This window comes from Meles meles, chromosome 18 (assembly GCF_922984935.1).
Source record: "Meles meles chromosome 18, mMelMel3.1 paternal haplotype, whole genome shotgun sequence".
Classification (NCBI taxonomy): domain Eukaryota; kingdom Metazoa; phylum Chordata; class Mammalia; order Carnivora; family Mustelidae; genus Meles; species Meles meles.
Window position 1 is genome coordinate 61,800,853 of NC_060083.1, and position 24,951 is coordinate 61,825,803.

Below are 24,951 nucleotides of genomic sequence, written 5' to 3' on the forward strand. Positions count from 1 at the left end.
TCCCAGAAATGCGCAGCCACAGCCCCTCCCCAGACATCCACTTCTGCTGGGGAAAGCCGCTTCCCAGCCCCAGCGGTGTGCAGGGGTTCTGGAGGCGACCGCCTCTGCGGGGGGAGCTGTGTGAGGGCAGCCCCAGTTGGCCTGGTGCCTCAGAGCAGAGAGCCCCCCACACAACACCCCCAGGCGCCACGTGCTCAGGGTCTACGCAGACGGGGATGACCAGGATTCCTGCCCGCCGTTCACCATCACACTAGTGCCTGCCACGGGGCCTCAGGAATGGTCTCCTGGTGGCTAAGCACGGAAAGGGCCTCGTCCACCCCACCGGGCGCCCCTGCAAGTCAGGGTTTCTCAACCTCGGCACGCTGGACATTTGGGGGTCCATCACGTCCTAAGGCAGGGCCTGTCCTGGGCACCATGAGGGGGAGCATCCCTGACCTCTGCCCTCGAGATGCCAGAGTGCCACCACCATCCCCTAAGCCGCAACCACTGAATATGTCTCCGGGCACTGCCAGATGTCCCTGGCGGGGACTAGATCGCCCTCCGGTGGACGACGCAGCCACAGAGCTGAGGCCGGGGTGTCGGGTGGCAGGAGCTGCTGGGCCACCGCCTACCCAGGGAGCTGGGACACCGGGACCCCCACGCCGCTCCACGGCCCCAGGTCATGCTGCCTCAGATTCGCCAAGTTCCAGACAAGCTGACCAGAAAGGGAATGAGACCTCTGTCCTCATCTCTAGCACTGCGACCCCAGCCTTGCCGGAGGGCCCTGCCCCGTGGAGCTCAGCCGCACTCCCTCACCAACAGGACACGACCACCCGCGCCTCTGCCGTGCCTCGCGTCACACGTGTGTCAGCTGAGAAGCTCTCGTGTCTGCCGGCAGCTTCGTGTCTAGAGGCACTTGGCTGGGCTTCTGTGGGAAGCGCATCATCATCTCAATCATTATCGATTTTCCAAGCTTGGATTTTTATAATGCGAATCTCCTGTCTGAGTACACACCCTGAGTGTATAAATTTCGAATCAAGAGGTAAAGATTCATTTTTACTTAGATTTTCGACACAATCTCTTGAGATAACTGGTAAAACACCGGGTCTGTGCCCCACTCAGGACGGACTTTGCTGACCTACAGCTGAAAGAGAAGCCCAAGGAGTGGCGGACTCATTAGGACACCGCAGCTGCTGAAACACCAGCCTTCGCACCTCATGGCCATCAAGGTGGCCACGCTCGAAGGCCGGCCTCACACAGGAACTGAGGCCACGGCTGCCTCCAGGCCGGGGCTCTGGCGTCTTGTGGCTCCCAGCATCCTTCAGCTACCGCCAGGCGCAGGGCTGCACCCCACCCCTCACCCAACCCCTGCCCCGGAAGTGAAAGGCATCACGGCCGCCCACGGTCCCTCAGAAAGAGACAATCACGTGGCCCTCGGAGCAGGGGAGCAGGGGAGTGCAGCCCCCCGGCAGTGCCTTCAGCCACAGCTCGGCACCACGAAGGGGAGCGCATCCCCACGGTGGTGAGCAGCTGCCTCGGTCGGGGGGTGAGTGGGCAGCCCTCACATGGCTGGGGATGAGGCCAGCCTTGTCCACGACACTGGACTGTGGCATGGAGCCAAGTGACTGCCTCCCCCAAGGAAGGGGACGCCAGGACCGTCGGCCATATGTTTGCCGCCTTCCCGGGGGATTAAGCCGCAGGAGTTACACGGGCACCAGCGCCAGGCACTGACCGCACAATGACAGGAGAGTGGCCTAGATGCCCGGCCGAGACGCGGCCCCCAGCACCACTACCAAACTGGCTCACAAAATAAGTGTGTGACCTGCAGAAAGTGTAGGCTGGTCGTGGCAGGGGCCACCGGGAGAGGCAGCAGAGGCGGGAGGGACGGGAGGTCGGGGTGGCTCTGTCCCGGCTAAACCAGGGCCTGGCGGCTGCACCCAAAATGGATACCGCCTCCCTCCGGGGCTCGGCCGCCCAGCACGTATGATGCAAAAGGTCATGGTCCCGGGGAAGCGAGCACGCCTTGCTCTCTGCAGAGGGCTCTGGGCACACAGGGACTCACTCCGTGGGATGCCAGCCTAGCCCCTCCTGCTGGAGCACTGCAGCTGGCAAGGCCTCGGGCTGCAGGGGACCGGGCACAGGGGACCCACCACTGGCAGAGCCACAGGGCGCCTGCCCACCCCACCGGCAGCGCCCACCCCAAGATCGGGAATTCCCCTCCCCAGCCGCGTGCATCCTGAGCCCGCCTTCTCCTCCCCCTGCAGGACCATGTCTCTTCTCACCCCCACCCCTGGTCAGCTCTGTGCCCGGGGCGGCCCCTCGCCTCCGGCCCCCATCTGCACCTGGGGACTCGGAGGGCTCACACCACCTCCTTCCCGCCGGGACCAGGAAGCCAGCTTGCTGGCAACCGTGACCTTCTTTTTCTTCTCTCTTCTTTCCACGCAACTGCCCTTCTGGGAGAGGGATGAAAAGCCAGGTCTTGTGGGAACACCCATCCTGCCACCGCGTATGACAGAACCCACCAGCCCTGAGGTCCGAAGGCGAGGCGGGACACCATGGGGAGGGCGGCCGCACAGCTGAGCCTGGTGGGGCTGCCCGGCCACCAGGTCTGCATTTTCGTCCTCTGCCCACCCCCCGCCCCCTCCCTCCAGCCCAGTCCCTCTCACATCTATTTTCGTGGTGGATCCGTGTGCCTCTGTTTCCCAACCCGGGCTTACGTACGTGTACTTCTATACGTTGCTGTCACCGCAGAGCCTCTGAGCCACGCGAATGGCACCTTCTGGAGATCTAGGACTCCTCCATCTGCTTCCATGTTCCCCACTTCCCCTTAATAACCTGTTGGAGGGGAAGCGGTACATGCAGCAGATGATACCACTTTATTTTTGCAAACCCAGTTGGTCCTGGAGCGCTGGCAGCTGCGATAATAGAGAGTGTGCCTGCCTCAGGCAGCACCTCGCTCCACCGGGCCGGGAGGGGGGCGGTCCGGGGCGGGGGCAGGGGGTCCCGGCCGAGCGACACACGGAATCCTGTCCCCCCTTCTGCCTGCTCAGTGTCTGCTTCAGGTTGAATTGTGTCCTCTCCCCAACTTAGAAAAAAAAAAAAAAAAGACACGATGAAGTCCTAACTCCCAGTACCTTCGAATACAACCTTATTTAAAGAGTCTCGGGGCGCCTGGGGGGGCTCAGTGGGTTAAAGCCTCTGCCTTCGGTTCAGGTCATGATCTCAGGGTCCTGGGATCAAGCCCCACATCAGGCTCTCTGCTCGGTGGGGAGCCTGCTTTCCCCCGTCTCTCTGCCTGCCTCTCTGCCTGCTTGTGATCTCTGTCTGTCAAAAAAATAAATGAAATCTTTTAAAAAAATAAAAAATAAAAACAGTCTTTGCAAATAAGATATAAGTTAAAAGGAGGTCATGTTGGGGTAGGGTGGTCCAATCCACTAGGACAGTGTCCTTACAAGCAAGGGAAAGGACACACAGACGCACAGGGAGGAGAGTGGAGTGAGGCAGCCACAAGCCACAGAGCCCCACAGACTGCCGGCAGACCCAAGGAGCCAGAGGGGCGAGGAGGGCTTCTCCTCCAGAGATTTCAGAAGGAGTGGGGTCCTACTGACACCTCCCCGCCGTGGGCTCTGTCCCCTGCTACACACAGGGTGACGTCCCCGGCACCTCTCCTTCCCGCCTGTGCCTTTACAGGGACGGGGAGGGGGTCTACTTCCACCGCCCACTGTGCCCTCAGTCCCCGGCCTTGGGGACTCAGGGCAGGTGCTCAGTGGGGATCTGGCAGGATGAAGGCAGGTGCGCTGACTCAGGTAGCATCGTGAGCAGGTGCACGTGGGCGTGAACACGTCACTCAGGCCAACCCCGTCCTCCTGCTTCCCAGACCTCACGGGACCCCCCACGGACCCTCCTGCTTACGAGGCTCACTCTCACTCCCGTGAAGGGCGCCCAGGACTTCAGGCACGGATGCTTCCTCTGAGTCTACAGTTATTTCAGAATAAAAAGCCTTAAAAAAAAAAGTCCATTTTCTTTTGATTTTGACAAGACGCTGCAAAGCCCAACAGGGGTCTGCCCCTTCCTGTCCCATCGCCTAGCCCCCAGGCGGCCCTGAGGCTGAGGTTTGGGAAACAAAGTCCGACCCCCAGTAAGAGGGGAAGAGAAGCCGGAGAGTGGTCACTTCGAACCTACCCTTTCAACAGTCTTGACACCAGCTCTCTGCTCGCAGGAGAGGCTCACGTGCCCAGTGGGAATGGGGGCGGCCCAGCCGACCACCAGCGAGGTGCCCAGTGCCGGAGGTGGCCGACGCAAAAATGCACAGGGCAGTGGGCACCAAGGTGGCCCGAGAAGGGGAGGTGGGGGCTTGGTGTAACGTCAGAGGAGGCAAGTGGCCACCAACCCAGTGGAGGACCCAAGTCTGTGCCAGAAGAGGGAGCTGGCATCAGAGACGGCGAACCAGACCTTCAGACACCCCTGCAGGAGATGCTGGGGAGCACACGGGGGCATTCCCGGCACAGGGAAGAGGGAGAAAGGGACAGAGAGCCAGGACACGGGCATCCCTGGCAACTCTGGAACAGGGCAGCAAGCCACAGATGGGTGCTAAACCCCGCTCACCTCCTGTTTCTGCAAACCACGTTGCTGCAGCTCGGCCGTATTCCTTCTTTATGTCTGATCTGGGACAGCTTTCGTGCCCACGTCCGAGGGCCGTTGCCATGACACAGACCTTCTGGCCCTCAAAGACGGACGAGCTGGCCCTTGACAGGAGGTTTGCAAAGCCCTGCTCTGAACATCCTGACCGTACAGGAGCGAGTCTGAACTGGAACAAGGCCCAGGGAGGGGATTTTTGTGACGGGAGCGCAAGATTGCACACACCCCCCAGAGAGGAGGAACGGCCAGCCGCCTCTGCTACCCACCCCCGAGAGAAACTTCGGCAACAAAGTCAGGGCACTTGGCCAGCCCAGGAGGCCAAGCTAGGGTGAGGCGCCGGTACTGAGCACCCGACTCACCTGTGTTTCCAGGGAGGGAAGGCACCAGGCAGCGGCGGAACGCTCCTGATGCGATTCAGGACAGGAAGCCGAACGAAGAGAATTCCAGAATAAAGATAAAAGTCCAAATGGCTGGGGGCGCCTGGGGGCTCAGTCAGTTAAGGGTCGGCCTTCAGCTCAGGTCATTCTCTCAGGGTCCTGGGATCGAGTCCCACGTCAGGCCCTCTGCTCAGCGGGGAGCCTGCTTCCCCTCTGCCCCTCCCCCAACTCTCTCTCTTTTTCTGAAATGAACAGAATCTCTAAAAAGAATTAAAAAGCACAAGTGACCAGAACACCCTTAAATGCAGACCAAAGTCAGGGAAACTGACGCATACGACCGGTTCTCCAAGCAGCCAACCAGGGCGACCGGTCAACACCCAGTCGGGGACCCCTGCCCCGCGGGCACCCCACAGTCCCATGCACAGAGCCGGCCTCGACCCATTCGCCGAATCCCACTCTGTTGTTCTCCTGTCCGTGGCCCTCCGTGTGCAAAGGGCAGGGGTGCTGGGCTCCGGCCCCTCTGCCCTTGGGTCTTGCGCATCAAGACGGCCAGCGGCCCCTCCTGCCACGGGGTGGGGGGGGAGGTGGGGGCTGAGACAAGCCGCTGCTCGGTGTGCCTGCTTCGGAGAAGGGGGAGGTGGCGGCTCCCCACGCCATATCCTTCACCCTGTCGTCCCCAGCCCTCCGCTCGCTCTGAACACAGCCCCCCCCACCCAGCACCGTGGACGGGTCCAGCCCCACAGCAGAGTATGAAATGTCCATGGGCAGGAACCAACCCTGCCGTCCCCAGCTTCATGCCCCAGCCTGGCAAGCAGCACTCAGTCACCTGGGCCTGAGTTGCCAATATTTTATTTTGAGGTTGTGATGGAACCCTACCCATGAAATTCAGCACCAAGAGGCAAGCCAGCCCTGCAAGTCGTCCCTGCAAGCCAGGGCAGGAGAGACGAGGGTGGATGGTGGTCTGTCCCAGGGGCTCACTCATTCACGTAATCATTCCGTGCTGGCCTGCGTGGGCCCCGGGGCTTCAGACATAACCCTCGGGGTATAATGCCCAGATAGGTAGCGGCAGCACAGTGTACCCTCGTGGGGTGTGTGCAAAGGTCAGGGGGCCACAGAGGTTGGGGCCTTTCTGAGCTCGGGGAGCAGCTCCCCTGAGGACATCTGCATTTCGAAAGAGGGTCCATTCTCAGGGGCAGACTCCAAGCACCAAGGGGGCTTGGTGGTGAGCTGGGCTGGTGGTGGGGAGGGGAGCAGGACTTAGCAGGCTCTTGCAGAGAGGAAGAAAGAACCAGCATGCTCCTTCCCCACAGGTGACGCACGGAGAAGCACCACTGTCCTTTCCAAGACCCCCGACCCTATCTCTTGGTCCCCAGCAGTCTGTGCCTTCATCTAGGGGAAGGGGTTTCATGCTGCCCGCTAGCCGCCCTGCTAAGGGGACGGGGGAGGGCGGGGGCGGTTGGCGAGGAGGCCCCAGCAGGCAAAGAGGAGGGAGGCAGCGGCGAGCAGGTGGGGTTGCGGGGCTGGCGGCCACCATGCTCCACACCAGCCTTGGCGTTCCGCTCGTCACAGGCAGCTTCGCTTTTGAGCAACCAGTGAAGGACAAGCACCCTGCAAATTTAGAACGCGTGATGGCTGGCTGCTTCGGTGCTCAGCCTTGCGCGGGGTGGGGGAGGAGTCGGGAAGACCCGCCGGGGGCCGCACCATCACATCCCAGCCCACGCGGGAGCTCGCAGAAGGGAACGTCTTTCCCAAAAGTAAAAAGGTAACAGGCCCGAGGCCAGTCCTGACCCCGGCCCTGAGGGCCACCCCCTTCGCCACCCCCTCCACCAGCACCCCACCGAGGGGACCTCGGCACCCACCCGTGTGCCCCCCCTTCCCGTTCTCACATTGGGCTAAAAATAAAACCCCTTTGGCAGCCGATACACCCAGTTCCCCCGGAACATAAGCTTCCCGGGAATCCAGAAAAGGGACTAGCTCTACCTCTCATGGAGCCCAGATGGATTCCTGAAAATTTGTGTCAAACCAGTTTCTGTAAATCCCGTCATGTTCTGAGCGGTTCACCTTCCTCCCAGAGACGCTGGCCGGCTGCTCGGCCGCCCGGCTGCCCCCGCCGGAGACGGGCTTGAGCGAACACCCGTTCAAGCGGGTCCTCGTGTGCTCTGAGCGGTCACGGCCCGGCTTGGCTGCATCAGGGCCCGAGTCTCCAGGAAGCAGGGCAGAGCCGAGGTGAAGGCTACAGTGCCCGCTTCGGCACTTCCACGGACCGCGCCCGATTTCTCTCAGCACGAGCGGCCCGGTGTGGGCAGACAGCCTCTCCATGCAGGACAGAAACAGGAGCAAAGCTCAGGCGGGGAAGGCTGGTGACGGCGCTGGCGCTGCGCCCGTGGAGGGCAGTGGGCGGATCCACGTCCAAAGCCAGCAGACTGGGGCGCAGACTACCTCTGGGGGGTCAGAAGGGAGGAAGGTGGCCTAGGTCAGGGATGGGTCCCACACTTTCAGGACAGGAGGGATCCTGTCCTGCCCCTGGACCTCCCCTACAGGACAGACCAGCTGGGAGTGACCCTGGGCCTGGCCTCTGTCCCCAACTTACGATGCTGGAAAGGGGGTGCAGGGCACACAGTCACGGCTTTGCTGCCTTCTCCACAGCTGGCTACTGTCAAATCACCCGCACGGCAACCTGCAACCCTGGGACACAGCAAGGCTGCGGGAGCCCGTCCTGCTTCCGGCTTTCTTTTCTCAGGTAACTATCAAACACGTGTGTGTGTGTCTCGGGAAAGGGTGACTCCTACTGACACAGCTCTGAGCGCTCAAGCTGAGTGTCATCCGAGGCGCAGTTCTACCTGTGGGCCCCACGGGTGTACATTTTGGGGGTCCCCAACCAGATCACACGTTCCTCAAAGAAAGAGGATGGATGTTGGCTCAGCACGTGACAGGTTTCATGCCCCACGCGAGACACCTGACCCTCCTCATACCATTATTTTCACAGCATCGCCCGCCTTTTCCAGACGATGGAGGCTGAGGCTCAGAGAGGTGGCTAAGAAACAGTCGGTGGGGGAGCTGGGGTCCCACCAGGCCACGCTATTTCTACTCCACCGCGCAGCCTCTGCCCTTTGTTTCCCTTGGAGGACAACCTCAGGATGGGGCAGATGGAGCTGAGCTCTCCGTTTTCCCCACTGTCCCCACCCACTGGTGGGAGCCGGAAACCAAGCCCTCCTCCCAGCAACTGGAAACAGACCTTGTCCAAGCTCCCCACATCCTCCCGAGGCCACGCCCCTGGGCACACCCCTGGACAGCTCAGGCCACGCCCCAGGCACCCCTGGACCACTGTGGCCATGTCCCTCCAGACACGCCCCCAGCGCTCCCATTGGCATGGACGGGGGAGGACTAGAGGCACAGAGTCACAAACCTACCTGCCAGGAAGGGGTCTGGGGTAACTTCCACACTAGAGAAAACCAGCTTCCGCTCCACCCAGCCCGGGGTCCCAGGGGAAGGGCAGCTCCGGGTGTGTGGCAACAGGGGACCCCAGGGTGAGCATGGGACCCGAGCAGCACAGGGAGGGCTCCCCCCCCAACTCCCCCTCTGGTCAGGGAGTCTGAGAAGCCCTTGGCAAGGTCCGTGGTTATAATTTTGTCCTTATTATAAAAGTAATACATATTTACTGCAGAAAATTTAGAAACCACACATATGCAAAAAGAAGAAAATTTAAAATAACCCATAATCCCACTAACCCAAAATAACTCCTGTTAACATTTTCAGCATATATACCCTCCCAGACTTTCCTATGCATAGAATATATATTTTTGGTACCAAGTGGGATCATACTGTACATTCCATTTTGTAACTTTTTTCCATTTAACTGTGTCTCCTACCAAATCACTAAGTATCTCTCTACAACATCATTTTTTAATAGCTGAATTCGCCGAAGAATAGCCAGCTGAGCACAGGACAGGGAAATTTTACAACACGGAACGTTGCAATTAAGCACTAAATAGGAAAACATCCTCCGTAAACAAATCAGCTACACGATTACAGAAAAATATGATGAAAAAAAAACAAACCACCTTTTTTTCCTTTTTAATCCAAATTCTGCAATATCAAAAAAAACGGAGAACGTCCTCTGATTTCAGGACATGACACTCAAAAGAGAGCTCCCCGGGGCTCACGGTGTCTTCGGAAGGAGATAGCATCAAAGTTCTGAAGGGCTGACCGCTACCCTCCCCCCCAGGTTCACGTGGTAGAGCTCTAACTCCCCGTGTGAGGGTACTTGGGAGACAGCACATAGGGAGGTGATCAGGTTAGATGAGGTCGTGAGGATGGGCCCCTGCCCCAGGTGGGATTCGTGCCCTTATAAGGTGAGATACCAGAGTGCTGGCTCGCTCCACCATGCGAGGACCCAGCCAGCCAACACCGCTCCGCAAGCCAGACAGGCGCTTCCCCCCTTGACCTCAGACTTCCAGCCTCCAGAACTTTCTGTCGGGGCACCTGGCAGACTAAGGCCTCAGGGAAGATGTCTGAGATGGTTCTGACATTATACTGTAGTCGTCTGGACCCTGGCATCCTGTTCTCTGGGGGAGAGACCCCCAGGTCTCACACGCACAGAGGTGGGAAGAGTGAGGAACCAGAAGCCAAGAACATCCCGCGGGACTCCCATCTGCCCTGCCAAGGACGAGGCAAGTCCCTCAGACATGACAAGATGGGAGCCGGGCGGGGTCTGCTGGGAGGCAGAGGCTTTCTGCTAGAGTCTCGGCGATAACAGAGATGAAGTGTGATGGCCCCACGGGGAGGGGACACTCATGGGATGAGGCTTAGGCCAAGAGGCTTCGGCTCCCCACCCACAAGCTTGACCATGTTGGAAGACCCAAGACGGCACTCGACAGTCCAAGCACAATATCGCGGGGCCCACATGTCAAAACCACCCGGAGGTGAGCGAGAACAGAGTCCACCGCAACACAAAGTTGAGGAGCAGACAGTCCACAGGAGTCAAAATCCAAATGATTAAACCTTTCAAGAAATAATCATAAGCAACATCGGCGTGGGTGCAGGATGAAGGATTCCCACACAGGACGGAGAGATCAGTAAATTCTGTCAACCTTGTAAAGTGACCCAGCTGTAGTTGATGAAATTTAAGATCTATGTACCTTTTGTCCCGACACTTCTACCTGGGATTTCCTCCCAAAAGGCAGAAAGTACTGGGAACAACAGGCGTGCACACGCATAAGCGTGCCGGTATGAGCAAAGGGGAAGGGTCGGGAGGGGCACTTCTACCTGTTAGCAGAGGCTAGAGGTCACCCCAAGAGCTGGATCTGGGGACGAGCCAAGCAAACTGTTCATTTCACTTTAGAAGCTTCTGTCTTGGAAGAACTAATACAATGAATAAGTCAAGGCTTTTATCATTCATGTGACTGAATTTTTTAAATGACTCCAAAAATGACACCGAAGTAAGGCCTGTCTGCCTCCGTGCTGTTACAGGTAGGGCTGATTTAGCAAACGAAAGCAGAGATTGTCCCGTTCAGTGTGAATTCCGGAACAGTTGGTTTTAATAGAAGCATGTCCTGGGCGGTATGTGGCCCATACTCATACGGAGAATTCTTTGTTGTTCATCTGAAATTCCAAACCTAGCTAGGTGTCCCGGCTTTATCTGGCAACCGTAATTACAGGGGAGGGGAAGGAAGAACAACACCCCAGATCTCCAAGCCACACTGGAAGCCCTCTCCTCTGGCTGCCGTGAGAGCCTACTGTATCCGTGACGGTATTTCGCTCCTGGTGCCTGCACGCGCTCTGATCGGTCACCCCCTAAGAGAACGGTCTTTCACTTGGACCGCGTTTCGACTTGCACAAGCTGATGTTCAGTACACTTCCTGTCTGAGAGTCAGGATGTCTCCAAACTCGCCCTGCTGGGGAGACGTGAGCGCCTACAGCGGGATCCGGCCTTTTGGACTCTCTGCCCGAGCCTGGCACTGCAGGGCACATGGAAAGCCGTCGGCAAACTCGGGGGATCAATGAGCAGAGCGCCAGGTGCACCGCGGAAGGAGGCTGGCACCCCCTCTTCAAGGCGTGTGGCATCCAGCTTCTGGCCCGTTCGCTGTGCAGGGTCACGTCCCACGTCTTAGCCAAGGTCAGCATCTTGTGACCTTCTCCAGCTGCCAGGAGCTCCTTCTGTCTTCCTGTTCCCCAGCACAGAACACTGTGCACCAAACCTCATACAGAGCGGCCCAAGCCATTGCTCCCAGAGGCAGCCGACCTGCTCTTGGACCTCATTCCCCATTATTCTTTGGCTGTCACAGTGAGGCGACCGGGGCCAAGGACAGGAGGCTGGAGCCAGGGCCACCCTGGCCAGGCTGAAGGTTGCTCCTAGAGGTTGGGAGCCCCCTGCTGACAAGCAGCGGCCAGGGGGATGCGCTAGAAGGGATTCCTAAGCCTTTCTGGGTTTGGGGTCAGTTGTGTCCCCTGCCCTCCTACTCAGCATGTGCCACGTGGACCCCGCTTTAGAGCGCCAGCCCTTGTCTGCTGCTGGAGAATGTGACCACTGGCCATGGAAAGTTCCGGGCCCTCTGCTCGAGGCCCCGCGACTCTGCAGGCCCAGGTAGGCTCTGGTGGAATGGCTGTTGAACCCAGTGCGCCTGTGAGGCTAGCCGAAGCCACAGACGAGACATTAGCATTACAACCCACACTGATCTTTGTCAATTACGCTGCCGTGTTTGAGCTCTAACCGGCTTCAAATTGAATCAGGACGAAATCATCAGAATAAAAAGAGCCGAAGCCCAGCCTTTCAATTCCAGCGCTGGGAAGAAAAAAAAAAGTTATACATTTCATAATGGCCTTCTACCCCGTAATGAACAGGAAAAATAAATTAGATTCTAAGCTAAGGGTGTATTTATGCAATTTCATTATGTGCCCATGAGCAAGCCTGGCTTTCACCAAGATAAAAATGAGCTCTCAGAAACACTCGCACTAAATAAACGGAGTGATTTAACAGCTTAACGGGGAGCGCGGAAGAGGAAGTGAAGGACAGTGTCAAAATGGGAAAATAAAAATAAGAGGGTCTTACGATGCGCCCAGACTGCACCGTGCGCCAGACGCCCAGGCACCTGGGCCTCAGCCCCGGGCGCAGGGTGTCGGCCCGGCCTCTCGAGGCAGCCGCTCTGTTCTCCGCGCTGCAGGTCCTCCGGAGACCAGGAAGCGAGCAGGGGACACCGGACCTCCCGCTGGACCCTGGAGCCCGTGCACAGCAGAGCCACGGCAGCTCTGTACCCCCGTCAGCAGGAAACCTGGCGCCCAAGGCCCCAGGCCCGGCCATCGTCGGCTCCTAGAGCTCCCCCACCGCCGCAGCTCTGCAGGAGGGACTCGGGCTTGCTCCCCAGGCTCCCCTGGGCTCTCTCTTCTGCCCTCAAGTCAGGGCCCCCTGATGCTCGCATGTGGCACGTCCTGCCCGTCGCCGCCTGGTGGGCCCTGCCTCGGGTTTCCTCCAGAGCCGCCTTAGCATTTCTTTCTCCAGGAACAAAAATACGTCTCTGCTGCCTTCAAACCCTCCGTGTCTGCACTTTTTTTTTTTTCAGTGTACAATGCTCGAGACCTCTCTGTGAGAGGCTTTTATAAGCTCCCTTGTGAAGGCTGGCAAAATCATGGGTTTATTTTTTTTAATGGATATTTACAAAGCTGGAGGGTGTTTCCCCCAAAACTGCAATGGTGTCTAGCTGGGACGAACTTGGAGACAGACAGCTTGGGACCTCTCACAAGGGCAGCTGCTCTGACTTCCTGAGCTGCCCCGTCTGCACTGGAAAGGGGCTCCCTAGCGCTGTGAACGCTGAACAGGAGGAAGGCCGTCAACTCCGGTAGCCTGGGGTACCCGGTGTCTGGGGCACCTGGGGAAGGAAATCGAGGCTGGGAGAGATCGGGGGGGACCCCAGCTCATGCCAGCCTGCCCAAGAGAAATCCCATGCCAGCCACGTGGGTCATTTTAAATGTTAGTAGCCATAGTTTAAAAGTTTAAAAAAAAAAAGTGGTGAAATTGATTTTAATAACGTATTTTGTGTAACCCAGTATATCCAAAATGCTGTCTTGTCCATACGTGATCCACAGCAAAGTTGTTGGTGGGACACCTGGCAGTACACGTGTGCGGGTGCACTCGCAGGGCCTGACGACTCAGGGGCCGGACTCCGGCACGGCGGGCGCAGAACTCCTTCGTGTCACGGCTGAGTCGTTTACAGACCACCCCAAGACTGAAGGGTGACCACGCGGCCATGCGGAACCCTTCCTGTGGCAGCCAACCGGTGCAGGGAAACAGGCCCAGCTCTTTGCCACCTTCACGGTGACGGACTCTCCAAAGCCAGCGTGAGGCCGTCGTGGAAAACCAGCACCGCCACGGCTGCCCCAGCACCACGGTGTCGGGCACGAAGCACTTTACACACACGGCTCATGCGCTGCGTGTCCTCGCCAGGGCTCTGGGAGGTGCGGACAGGCTCCCCATGGTCACACGTGAGCGAGGACTGGGAAACCAAGATATCGTTTACCAGCCTCGGGGGTAGAATTCCCCTTATGACATAGAGAGCCTGCCTGGAACCAAGCAGGAGCCCGCCGCCCAACTTCTCCTCTGGCCGCCCCACGCGGAGCAGAAGCAAGAGCTCCCGCCACCCGGGACCTCCACGGGAAGAAGTGAGCAGGCGGACGGGGCAAGGTAAGCCAGCCGCGGCCTGGCCAGGGACAAAGCCTGTTAGCTTCTCAGTGCACACAGGGCTGGGATGCTGCGGTGCGACATGGTGCTGGGCTACGGCCCAGTGAAAATTCCCAGCGACTGGTCGGCCGGGGAGAGTTCCGGCAGAGTCTGGGGGGCTGTGAGGGGCAAGCAGGGGCCACAGGACGAGCCACAGAGACGGGGGCGCCCGCACAGCCTGAGAACACGGCCGGGAGGTGTGGTTGGGGCACAAGGAGGATGAAGCCCACAGATGGACGGCCCCATGGGACAGAGGAGCTGAGGCAGCGTCCTGACCCCTGCCCAGCATTTTCAAGCTCCTTCCTGCGTGCTAAGGTGGAGGTCAGGCCCACGGATGCTCCGGCTGCACCCACCCTATGGCTCGAGCAGATGACAAGGCTGCCCCTGGCCGGCGGGTCCCTGTTTCTACATCACCCACCCACGTTACTATCCCACCTCATGGGTCAGACCTTCCTGTCCCAGGGGACGGCGCCCCAGTCTGCCCTTCCTGTGCTGGAAGCTCAGGGCCTGCGTCTCGTCCCTCACCGAGTGTGGCTGCGGGGTGATGAGGGCCGGCAGGGGAGGGAGCCGCGCAGGAAACAGGGAAACCGGGAGGTCTGTCTCCTCCACTGCCGTGATGTGCTGGGATGCAGAGGAGAGACGTGGAGGGAAAGGGGGCATCCTCCCGAGGGTTTCCTGGCGTCTGCTCCTCCTGCAGAGTCCTCCACCCTCCACGCCTCCCGCCGGCCCCGCGAACACCCACCTGCACGCCGCACCACCCGGCCCCCTGGCTCCCAGCAGGCCACCCCCGGCTGCCTTCCTGGAGAGCCCAGAGGAGGGCGTCAGCCGGCACCGACGTTCCGTCCGCGCCCCCAGCCACCCCCACGCCGCTCTTACATAACTCCAGTCCTCCCCCACCCCCAGCAGCACGGCTCGGACTCCCCCCACCTTCTAGACATGGGGGTGTAACGTCTGCTCAGTGTTCCTCTCCCAGAGAACGCCTTCCCCCACAGCCGCACCCCAAACTCAAACACGGTCACCCTCCCCCGGAGGGGCACAGGATAAAAAATAACATAAAATAAAAACATGCGACCACTACCACCCACCATATCATTAAGGGGGGGGGGGGGCTCCTGCAAATAAAGTCTTTTCCTTCTCGTTCTAGAAAACAGCAGCGAACCCTGAGGGCAAGAAATCAGGGAGGGAGCAGACGGGGGCTGCCCTGGCTTTTCTTCACCTCCATGGCACAGATCATCTTCGCAATCTCTTATTTTTGAAAAAGAAGGACAGACACCCCCACAGTGGCGAGTCCTGGCCACAGAGCTCCCACACGGGCCTGTGAGGACAGGTGTTGGGATTCAGCACCAGGAAGTGGGGTCCAGGGCTGGGGGGCAGCTGCCCTGTCCTCTCTCCCCTCCCTACAGACTGGCCCTGCTAACAGAGAAGAGGGAGGGGCCCCGTTTCGAGGCTCACAGGAGCCTCTCCTTGTGGGGTGAGGGGAGCATAGCCGCCCACCTGGACTGCCCCGAGACTCAGCACCAGCCCCCTAAGCTTTTCCGTACCCCCGACAGCCCCGCATTCCCAACCAGAGGCTCCCCACGTCCCTCCAGCCGGCCCTCTGCCGACGCCTGCCTTCCCCCAGACGCGGTCATGGGAACAAGAGGGAAATCTGTAATTCGTTCCCCAAGAGAAGCTGTCTGTACCCATTATCCAGTTCAGCCTCACCGCTCAGACTGTGCTTCCCTTTCCTGTGTTCCCAGCTGCCTTGTGTCCTCACCACCAGGTCCCAGCTCCCACACCCGGCCACCGCCAAGGGTCCGCTTCAGGCTCTGGGCGCTGGCGCACGCTCCCTCGGCTGGCTGCACCGTCTCCGGAGGCTCCCGGTGGGGCATGGAAGGTTCGCTCGGACTATCCCTGTGCAGCTCAGTGGAAAGACTGCACGTGTGTACGTGGGCACACATGCTTGTGCCCTGCACACAGACCTCCGGGGCCACAACTAGGATAGATCCCCGCTTTGCCGATGTGCAGGATAACCAAGGCGAAGCGCCTCGTCTCCGAGCGGCTGCAGGTCTGGGAAGGTCTCAGCTGCGGTCTGGACTTTGGGAGGTTTTTATCTCCCGGACCTACGCTCCCACCTGTTCCACTGTGGAGCCCACCACGTGAACCCATGGTGGACAATTCCAAGGAAGGTGTGGGAGAGCTTGACGGCGGCCCCGGAAGGAAAGGGCACACATACAGAGGACCTACTGAATCGTTCAGAGTCCCCTTCTGGCCACATGATGGCCGTCCCTGTCGAGGAAGTGGTCAAACAGACTCTAGGAGATGAAACGGTGTCCCTGAGACCCCACAAGTGCCCAGATGGGGTCCTGTCCAGATGCCGAGTTCCAAGACTTTGTAAAGAGGGATGATTGATGGCTTGTCCGTAACCCTGCCATGCCCTCTAAGGCTCACCAAAAGCAGGGTGTATCTCCCACCTGCTGCCTGGCTGCCCCGCCATCGTGGCCGGGGCCCTCTATGTGGCAAGGCATCCTGCTCAAGGCTGAGAGGGGAAGGTGGATGCTGGGCACCGCCCTCCCTGCTAGGGACGCCAGCAGGCCGACAGCCGCCGCGATGGACAGTTAGGTACAACCACGACAGAACACGGAAAGGAGGGCTCAGCTGCCCAGGAGTTCAGAGGTAAAAGTACCTCATGAGCCAACATCCCTCCCACTCTCCTTTCTGTTAAAACTCTGCTGCTTGGGGCACCTGAGTGGCGAGCGTGGGGAAGCGTCTGCCTTCAGCTCGGATCGTGGTCTCAGGGTCCTGGGATGGAGCCCCACATCGGGCTCCCTGCTCAGTGGGGGGCCTGCTACTCCCTCCCTCCATCTCTCTCCTTCCCCTCTCTCTCAAATAAACAAAATCGTTAAAAAAACAAAAACAAAACAAAACCTGCTGCGTGGGGGAGGGAATGAGGGGAGGACCCCGGAAAGAAGCTCCATGAGCCAAGTCCCGGCTCAAGTTCTCTGGTCCTTTCTCCTAGGAACTGGGGCTCAGTCCACCTGCCAGAACAAACAGGTGCCCCAAGCCCAGACAGGGAATGTGGGTGCTTCGCTGTCAGAGGACACGGCCTGGGAGAGAAAGGGAGAACAAAGTTCTGTTTAACCAACTGCACGATGCACCAGGCCAACAGAGGAAGGCAGAGGGGAGGTGGGGCGGGAGGCTTGGGAGGCTCAGAGGGCAGTGGGCGCCTCCGCCCCACAGCCCGCTCCAAGAGCATCTCCACATCCCCTGACACTCTGGGGAAGCTCCCAGACCAGCTCGCGCCCCAGCCTGTGGCCTGTGGGTCATGCGGCGGAAGCCCCACTGGGGTCGGCCGCCTTCCCTACCCCTGGAGGAAAACCAGCTTCCCTCCTTGTTCACGTTGGTCTGAACCGCCTGCAGCCCCACAGAATATTCCTTTGTGTCCTGAAATCTTATAAAACACCAAGTTCCCATGGCAGATCCTCACTTGGGGCTGGCGGCGGCCCTGGGAGGACCCCCCGACTGGCAGCAGACACTGTTCCAGAGGCGGCCACCAATGCAGCCTGAGCGCCAGGACCCGAGCCCCCCTCCCCCCCCACCCATGGACACACTGACGCCCGCCTTCCCATTCTGTGCCCCAGCCTCTCCCACACTCTCCCGGAGGAGAAAGGCCGGTGTGCGTTTGCGACTCCCACAGCTCACAGGTCCACGCGAGCATCCTGCCGCGGTGACAATGGCTTTCCCTCCCTCTTGCAAGGGCCTGCACCCGGCGTCACGGCTCGGCCACAGAGTCCTGCCTGTCCCCAGACTCTGGCGGGAGCCATGGGTATGCCGGGGTGCCGGGGAAGAGGCCTGCTTGGCTCCTGATGCTGGCCCCCAGCCCTTCCTCTGTAGCGGAGGGGACACCCGGCTCCTTCCAGCACGGCACCCTGATACCCCCGGGCCCCCGTACGCTCGAGAGGAGCCTGTTCACACCGCGTGTCTTTGGGCGCCTCTCCCAAGGACTGACGGTGTCGCGGCGCCCGCGTCAGGACCCGGCACCCGGAGGTGCTCAACACACATTTGCGAAATGAACCCATGACTGCTTCCTCGCGGCATTCCGTTTCATCCTCATAAACCTGTGAGCCAGCGAGAGCCGTCCTTAGCTGCCGGGGACAATAATCACTGCTGCAGGAGGAGACACGGGCTGGCCGTGGGTGCACGCGCATTCTCCCGACTCCTCCTGCCCTCCAGGCCGGGAGGTGGTGCCGTTGCCACTGTTGTGCAGGTGGAGAAACCGAGGCTCAGGACAGGGTGACACCCTGACATCCCTTCTCCCACCGGTGACTTCCAGGCCGCCCCGCACCTGCCTTCCACGGGGCTGAGCAGAGGTGGCCAGGAGCGACAGAAACCGAAGGCCCCCAGGGCTCGCGAGCGTCTCTGGCTTCCAGCAGGCACAGCTTGTCTTACTTCCAAAGTCCCCAGGGAGATCCCAGAAGGTCGTGAGGGTGGACAGGCCCGGCCATCAGGTGGAAGCTGGAACACAGACACTCCTCCAGGGCTGGGGGAGCCCCCGGCACCCCCAGGCATCCCCCAGCCAGGAGAGGGATGCAGGTGGAACGCAGGTTTCCATGGAAACTGGAGTGATCTGACAGCAGCATTAGATCGAGCAGGAGACTCTTGAAGGAGATCATGGTGACAGTTCGTGTCCCTGCTTGAGCCACGGCACTGACTCTGGCCTCCTATGCAGAGGGAGGCTCGGGGAGCCCCCAGAAACATGCGGGGGCCTCAGCAGGGCAGACCAGAGGCTGTCCTTGTGCTGGGGGGCAGAAGTCAAGGGGTGAGGCAGAGAAAGGAAAGGGGAAGGTGACATCCCCTCGGGAGGGGCCGGGGTGCTGGGAGGAGAGGGAGGAGGTGAGCGTCGGCACATGCCAGAGCTGAGGCGGCCACACAGCTGCGGGCACAGCCTCTGCCGGAGCGGAGCTAACGTTAAAATAAGAGGTGCTGAATCATCAGAAAAAGTAAGAATTTTCCAGGCTCGGTGACATAACGGATAAAGCAGTTTGCCTAAAAAGCCCCAGTGTTCTGAGAAGACCACGCGCGCGCACTGTAGAAAACGAACCCCACAGCAGAATGTGGGCCCCGAGACTGTCCACGCTGGGTGTCCACGAGAACACTCACGTACCCTCCTCCCAGCACCTTATCCACTCGGACCTTCTCCTCTGTCTCCGGGGGTCTACACTAGGAAAACTTCATGCCGGAAAAACAGGCCAGGCAGGTCTGAAGCAAAACATCAGCTGGGTCCAGCAGACAAGAGGCCTGGGGCGCCCCAGGGCCAGGGGCATCCCCAGGAAAGCTTGAACAGTAGGGCCAACTCTCGTAGGAGGGGCAGCTTCCTGGACCCAGACCTCTTCCTAGGGTGTGAGTCTATGAGCCAGCTGGACAGGGGAGGGAGCGGTGGGATGAGTGGATTCGGTCCCAGGCAAGTCGACCAGGAAACTGGGCTCCCAGAGGTCAGGGTAGAAAGTTCCAAATGCAAGTCCACGTGCCCGTGGCAAAGAAGCACGACACTTACATGTCGGGTACCCTGTTTAGGGCTAAGGGCTAAGGTAGACCTTTTGTGCCACGATTTATTCGATAAATATTTATTAAAATAGCACTTCAGGGGCGCCTGGGTGGCTCAGTGGGTCGAGCCTCTGCCTTTGGCTCAGGTCATGATCTCAGGGTCCTGGGATCGAGCCCCGCGTTGGGCTCTCTGCTCCGCAGGGAGCCTGCTTCCTCCTCTCTGCCTACTTGTGATCTCTGTCTGTCAAATAAATAAATAAAATAAAATAGCACTTCATGCCACAATCCGTGGCGGAATGACTAAGTGGGCGGATAGATGGACCGGTGGACAGACAGGTGGGTACTGACATCAAAGGAAACAAATGGAGCTCAGAATCCAGAGCACTGAGGGTAGGACTTTTACAATTCAAAAGCTTTCAAAAACCTAGCACCCCATAGATTCTAGATCCATGCTGCCCAACGGAACTTTCTGGAATGGAGGGACTATTATGCCATCTAATATGATACCCACAAACCACATGTGGCTGTTGAGCACTTGAAGTGTGGCCAGCGTGAGCAACTGAATATTTAATTTTATTTATATAGTCGCATGTGGCTACTGGCTACCATATTGGACGGAAGAGTTCTAGAGTTTTCCAATACATCTTTGCATGTGTTGGTTCTCCACGGGTGGCTGGAATGTGGGCCACACAAGCGCAGTTGGGAAGCCTGACTTTGTGAGAAGCTGAGACAGTTCTATTTCCTGATTTCTCTGAGTAAGAAAGAAACCAGCAAAACCGGGACTGCAGGCAAAAGCTTCTCAACTTTAATGTCCACACAAAGCACACAAAAATCTTGCGAAAATGCAGACTCCAAAATTCAGTAGAGCTACGGTGGGACTCAAACACTTGTACTCTCCACAAGCCCTTAGGCGATGCTGGTGATGCTGGTCCAGAGACCACGTTTCTAAATACCAAAGAGTTCAGGAGACCTTCCATTCTGGAAAACAACGTAGCAGCAGGGAAAGACTCTGGGAGGCCAAGATTCCAGAGAATCTGGCATATTAAAACAAATATTCAAATCATCAAGATTTGAAATTTTAAAGAGATTAACTTATCAAGTTCTTACCGTAAGCCTGTACGTTCTGGGGGATGCAAGGAGCTTACACGTGACGAGCATCAGGTCTGAGCGAAGCCGTCCATGCCTCCCCCAACCTAACAATGCAACTCCCCGCCCCTCACGCACCTCCGGCTGCACGTTTTGCTGTAAGAACTGCTACTATCTAAAATATGTGGGACACCTGGGTGGCTCAGTGGGTCAAGTGACTGCCTTCGGCTCAGGTCATGATCCTGGAGTCCTGGGATCAAGTCCCGCATCAGGCTCCCAGCAACACGGGGAGTCTGCTTCTCCCTCTGACCTTCTCCCCTCTCATGCTCACTCTCTCACTCTCTCCCTCTCAAATAAATAAATAAAATCTTTAAAATAAAATATGTTACAGTCTTACTATTTATTTCATTTTTTGCTTCTTTCCAACCCTAGAACGTAAGTTCTGCGCAGGCCAGAATTTGTTTTGCTCATGGCGCTGTCCCTAGAACCCAAGGAGGACCCGGTATGTGGAAAGGCTTCAAGAATTATTTGCTGGATGAACAGCTTCAAATCTCTGCTCCATTTGGATGTCCCTCCAGAGCACTGTATGTTTTCCATATATGCATTTTGAACATTTTTTATTAAGTTGATACCTAGGTATTTTAGTGAATTTTTGTTGTTATAAATAGGGGCCTTTTCCACCACCTCTGTATTTGTTATTATATTACATATATATTTTCACTGATTCTCTGGGATTTTCCAAGTACAATTACACTATCTAGGAAGGAGTGATACTTTTACTCCCTACTTCTTCTGATTTTTCTCTCTTGTCTGATTGCATTGGCTGATGCTTCTGCTGTGATATGAAACACTGCGGCCGTGGTGACGGTACGGTCCCTGCTGTGTTCTTGCTTTACTGTTTCCACCTTAAGAAAAAGAATGGGTCTGGGACATGACTGCATATAGTCATGGTAAGGAAGCATCTATCAATTCCTGTTGAGTGTTTACCAAGAAAGGATGTTAACTTTTGTCCAATGGCTTTTCAGTCCCCCAAGAGATGGTCATGGGATAATTCTCCATATGTTGACTAACATGATAGATTGCGTAAGCAGATTTCTTAATACGGAGCCATTCTGAGAGTTCTGGAATAGACTCCAAATGGACAGAGGTCATCATTATTTTCACAAGATGCTTGGATTCTATTTGCTAATCTTTTATTTCAAATTCTGCATTGGTATTCATAAGTGAGACTGGTGTGCAGTTTTATTTTTGTATAATCTTTTTCAGATTGAAAAACATTGTCATTCTCACTTTGTGAAAATTACAGAGATGTTTCCCTTCCTTTTATTTTCTGTGGAACAGTTTAATTAGCACTGGAAGTACCTGCTCTTCAAAGGTGTGGGTCGGATTCTCCTGGGAAGCCACCCGGACATCCTGCGTGGGAGTAGCTTAAAATCTTCTGTCCTGGAGCTTGGTCAGTTTTAGTAAATTATATTTCTCCCATTTCTTATTTTGTGTTTCTTGTGCTTTCTTCCTTTCTAACCTAGCTGGTTCAGCTCTTCACTTGAAAAAAAAAAAAAGGCTTTTTATTTATTAGTCCCATTTCCTCTTCTGTGACTCATTCGTTATCTATTAACTTCATTAGTGCCTTCTTTCTTCTCTCCTTCACCTTATAATTCTTTTGTCCTTTTCCTAACTGTTTGAGTCATATACTTCATTCATTGGTTTTTAATTCTCTTTCACTGACTATTGCTTAATGCTACGAATCTTCTCTCTGCACACTTGCCCTCAGCCCCAACCAGGGTCCTTCACCTGTGGGCACGAGCCTGACCCTTCCGTGTTGCCTTGGTTGACAGTCTGAGGAGAGGGCTGCCCAGAGTCTGGGAGTCTGCCTTCCTCGGCCCTGGATGCCTCGCACCCGGCACAGGGTTGGACGCGTCGAAGGTCAACAGTAAATGTTTACAGAAAGCATGGAGTGGCTGATCATTTCACCGCGGTATGCAACAGAATTACAAAGCCCGCATCTCAGCATTGATCTGTGCCAGGCACTGTACTAGACTCCTGATGAGCACCATTTGGTCAACTCTGGGAGGCGGGTTTTGCTTTTCATCATTCTTAGGGCAAGAAACCAGGGCTTAGAGAAGTCAAGAACGTCCCTGTGGTACATCACTGCAGACTGACGGAACTCACCCTCACAGACACAAAGCCTGCGCCCCCCTCACTAACAACTGACCACGAAGGGCAGAGGAGACCAGCCTGTGTGGAACAGAGAGAGCCCACGTGGCACAGTGCCTAGGGCACAGGCTTCAGTACTAGAAGGACTGGAGTCTGAGCCCAGATCTGCCACTACTGGCTGCGGGACCCAAGGCAGATCTTTGGGACTCAGAGAAAGATCCAGACTTTCTCTGGGTCTCACTTGTTTGGTCTCGAAAACGGGGAGGGGATGTCCATACCCTTCCCCCACAGGCTGCTGTAAAAACCACCTGGGAGGACAGGCATAAAACACTCAGCGCATCGCCCGGCCTTTGGTAAGAACTCGGAGCCGCTGCTGGTGGTGGGATCACAGCCACGATAATTGTATCATCCGGCTCTCCAATTATCACAATGTCACCAAAACCCAACATCCTAACAGTGCAAACAGGCCCAATTAGGAAGACCAAAAAAAAAAAAAAAGAATTGAAGAATTAGAAAAATCATAAAATTTCAGAGCAAGAAAGGATCCCACAATCACAGTATTTTCCAGATGGGGAAGGTGAGGACCAGAGGGGGAAAGCGGTTGCCCCAGGTCTCACCCCTGCCAGCACCCCGCAGAGGCCAGGCTCTTCCCACGTTTACTCTTCCCGAATTTCCGCCCGCTCTTCCCTGCGGTGCCCTCGCCCGTCCCCTCTCCCATCCCGTGTGGGGCCCGATGTGGAACCTACAGCAATGACACAGGAGGGACATCGAGACCCGAGGCGCAGCAACCGAAACTGCACCGGGTGCAGAGGAGGCAGAAGGGGAGGCGAGACCCCTGGGCCAGGGGCTGGCGGGGCGCTGTGCAGGGGAGGCCTGCAGGGATGCAGGGGCAGCACCCGCCGGTTTAGCACCAGTGAGTGACGCCGGAGCAGCAGTTGTCGAGGTGTCCTGAGGGCTGGGGAGAGGGAATTCAGTGCACAAATCAGGGAAGATACGGAATTAATGGCAGCTTAAAGGGCCGCACTAGTTGAACACATCTTCGCAAGCATGAAAACATAAGAGCAAGCAAGAAAGGGCTGGCGAAGTATTTACTGGCGAAAAGCAAAGTAAGAAAATATCTGAAAAGCACGCCGCACACAAATGAGCGGCCAGAGGAGCCATCCCAGCAAATCCGCCTCCTTCCATGGCTGCGGCGTCAGCCAGTGCGGTCGGGGCGGCAGGAGCCAGGCCTCTGCGTCCTGGGCTCGCTCTGTGCCCAGCCCGGTGCACACGTCTGGACCCTCTGCGAAGACGGGAGAGGGGGCCCTGACGCCACGGCTCCGACCCGGACCACGTGGCCCCGGCACCCTGACTCCTGGCCTCTGCTCAGTGGGCGCACCCCTACCCAGGGACCAGGGGAACCAAGACGCGCAGCCCCGCAGATGCAGAAGAGAGCAGAGTCTGACCTGGGCTTCCCCTCCTCACATCGTTCCTTAGGGGTCAGCACTTTGGGACTGCGGCAGCCCCGGCGGGCGGCAGGGCACGGGGAAGGGTCACGGCCGCTGTCCACCAGGGCTCTGTCACTGACGCGGCCAAGTTCGAGGCCATTGCTGGAGCACGGATCCAGAGAGATTCTCTTTGCGAAACTGGACCACACTGGCTCTGATGTCAACACTGTCACAGACCGAAGGGAGGTTTAAAAACCACAACTAAAGGCTCATGGCAAACACCAGCAAATCAGGTGGGGTGGGGCGGGGGGAGCGCGTCCCAAGGGAGGCCGCTCTGGCCACTGCCAGGCCCCCATTTTGTTTACTATCTGAGCTGGAAGACAACAGGTCGTGAGGAAGGTCGCTGGGGAGAGGGGCAAGCGGGTGGGCACAGGGGGAGGGCTGTGGTGCCCGCTGGGACAGGGGAGGTGGCAGAAATGACCTGGAAGGGAGATAAGGGATTCCCAAGGAAATGGAGATTTGGCTTGAATATAACTGTAAAGCCTCCAGTCTGAGAGAAAAGAAAAACAAAACAAAACAAAACCAAAAAACCGCCTGAATCAGATCCTTCCTGAGCTGACAAAAGCCAGGAGCCAGGGCAGTGGCCATAGGAGGTGAGAGTGGGCGACCCCGGTGGACAAGCTGGGCTACTGGGTGGGGAGGCTCTCTCAGGGGAGATGGAGAGCTGATGGGCTTGGCCGCCCCCCTGGAGGCCTCATTCAGGGGGCCACAGTGTTCACAGAAGGACAGCAGGTCCAGGGGCCCCAAAACTCCTCCAACGCCCAGCACCCTGCCAACCCACTGGAGACGGAAGGATCAGGAAGGTCAGGGAGCAGGGCAGGTACCCGCTGAGGCAGCCAAGGGCAGACTCTTCCTACCGGGGGTCATCGGGCCGAGGCCCCCCAGGCCCTTGGCCGGCCAGGGCGGAGGTGAGGCTGGGCAATGGGAAGCATGGCAGAAGGTCGACTCGGGCCGCAAGAACAGGGCTAAGGCTTCCCTGCTCAGCCCATTCACTGCT

General features: G+C 57.6%; 1 protein-coding gene across 3 annotated transcripts in view; it reads right to left on the reverse strand.

Moving 5' to 3' along the window:
• Nucleotides 1–24,951, reverse strand: part of RBFOX3 (RNA binding fox-1 homolog 3) — a 391,647-nt gene that overhangs the window by 327,018 nt on the left and 39,678 nt on the right. Inside the window, exon 1 of one of the 3 annotated variants that reach the window (XM_045986473.1) lies at nt 6,975–7,294. The exons of the other annotated variants lie outside the window; for them this stretch is intronic. The gene's annotated coding sequence lies outside the window, so the exon portion shown is untranslated. Of the gene's footprint in view, nt 1–6,974; nt 7,295–24,951 lie in introns of those variants that run through there. 3 annotated transcript variants of the gene reach the window in all.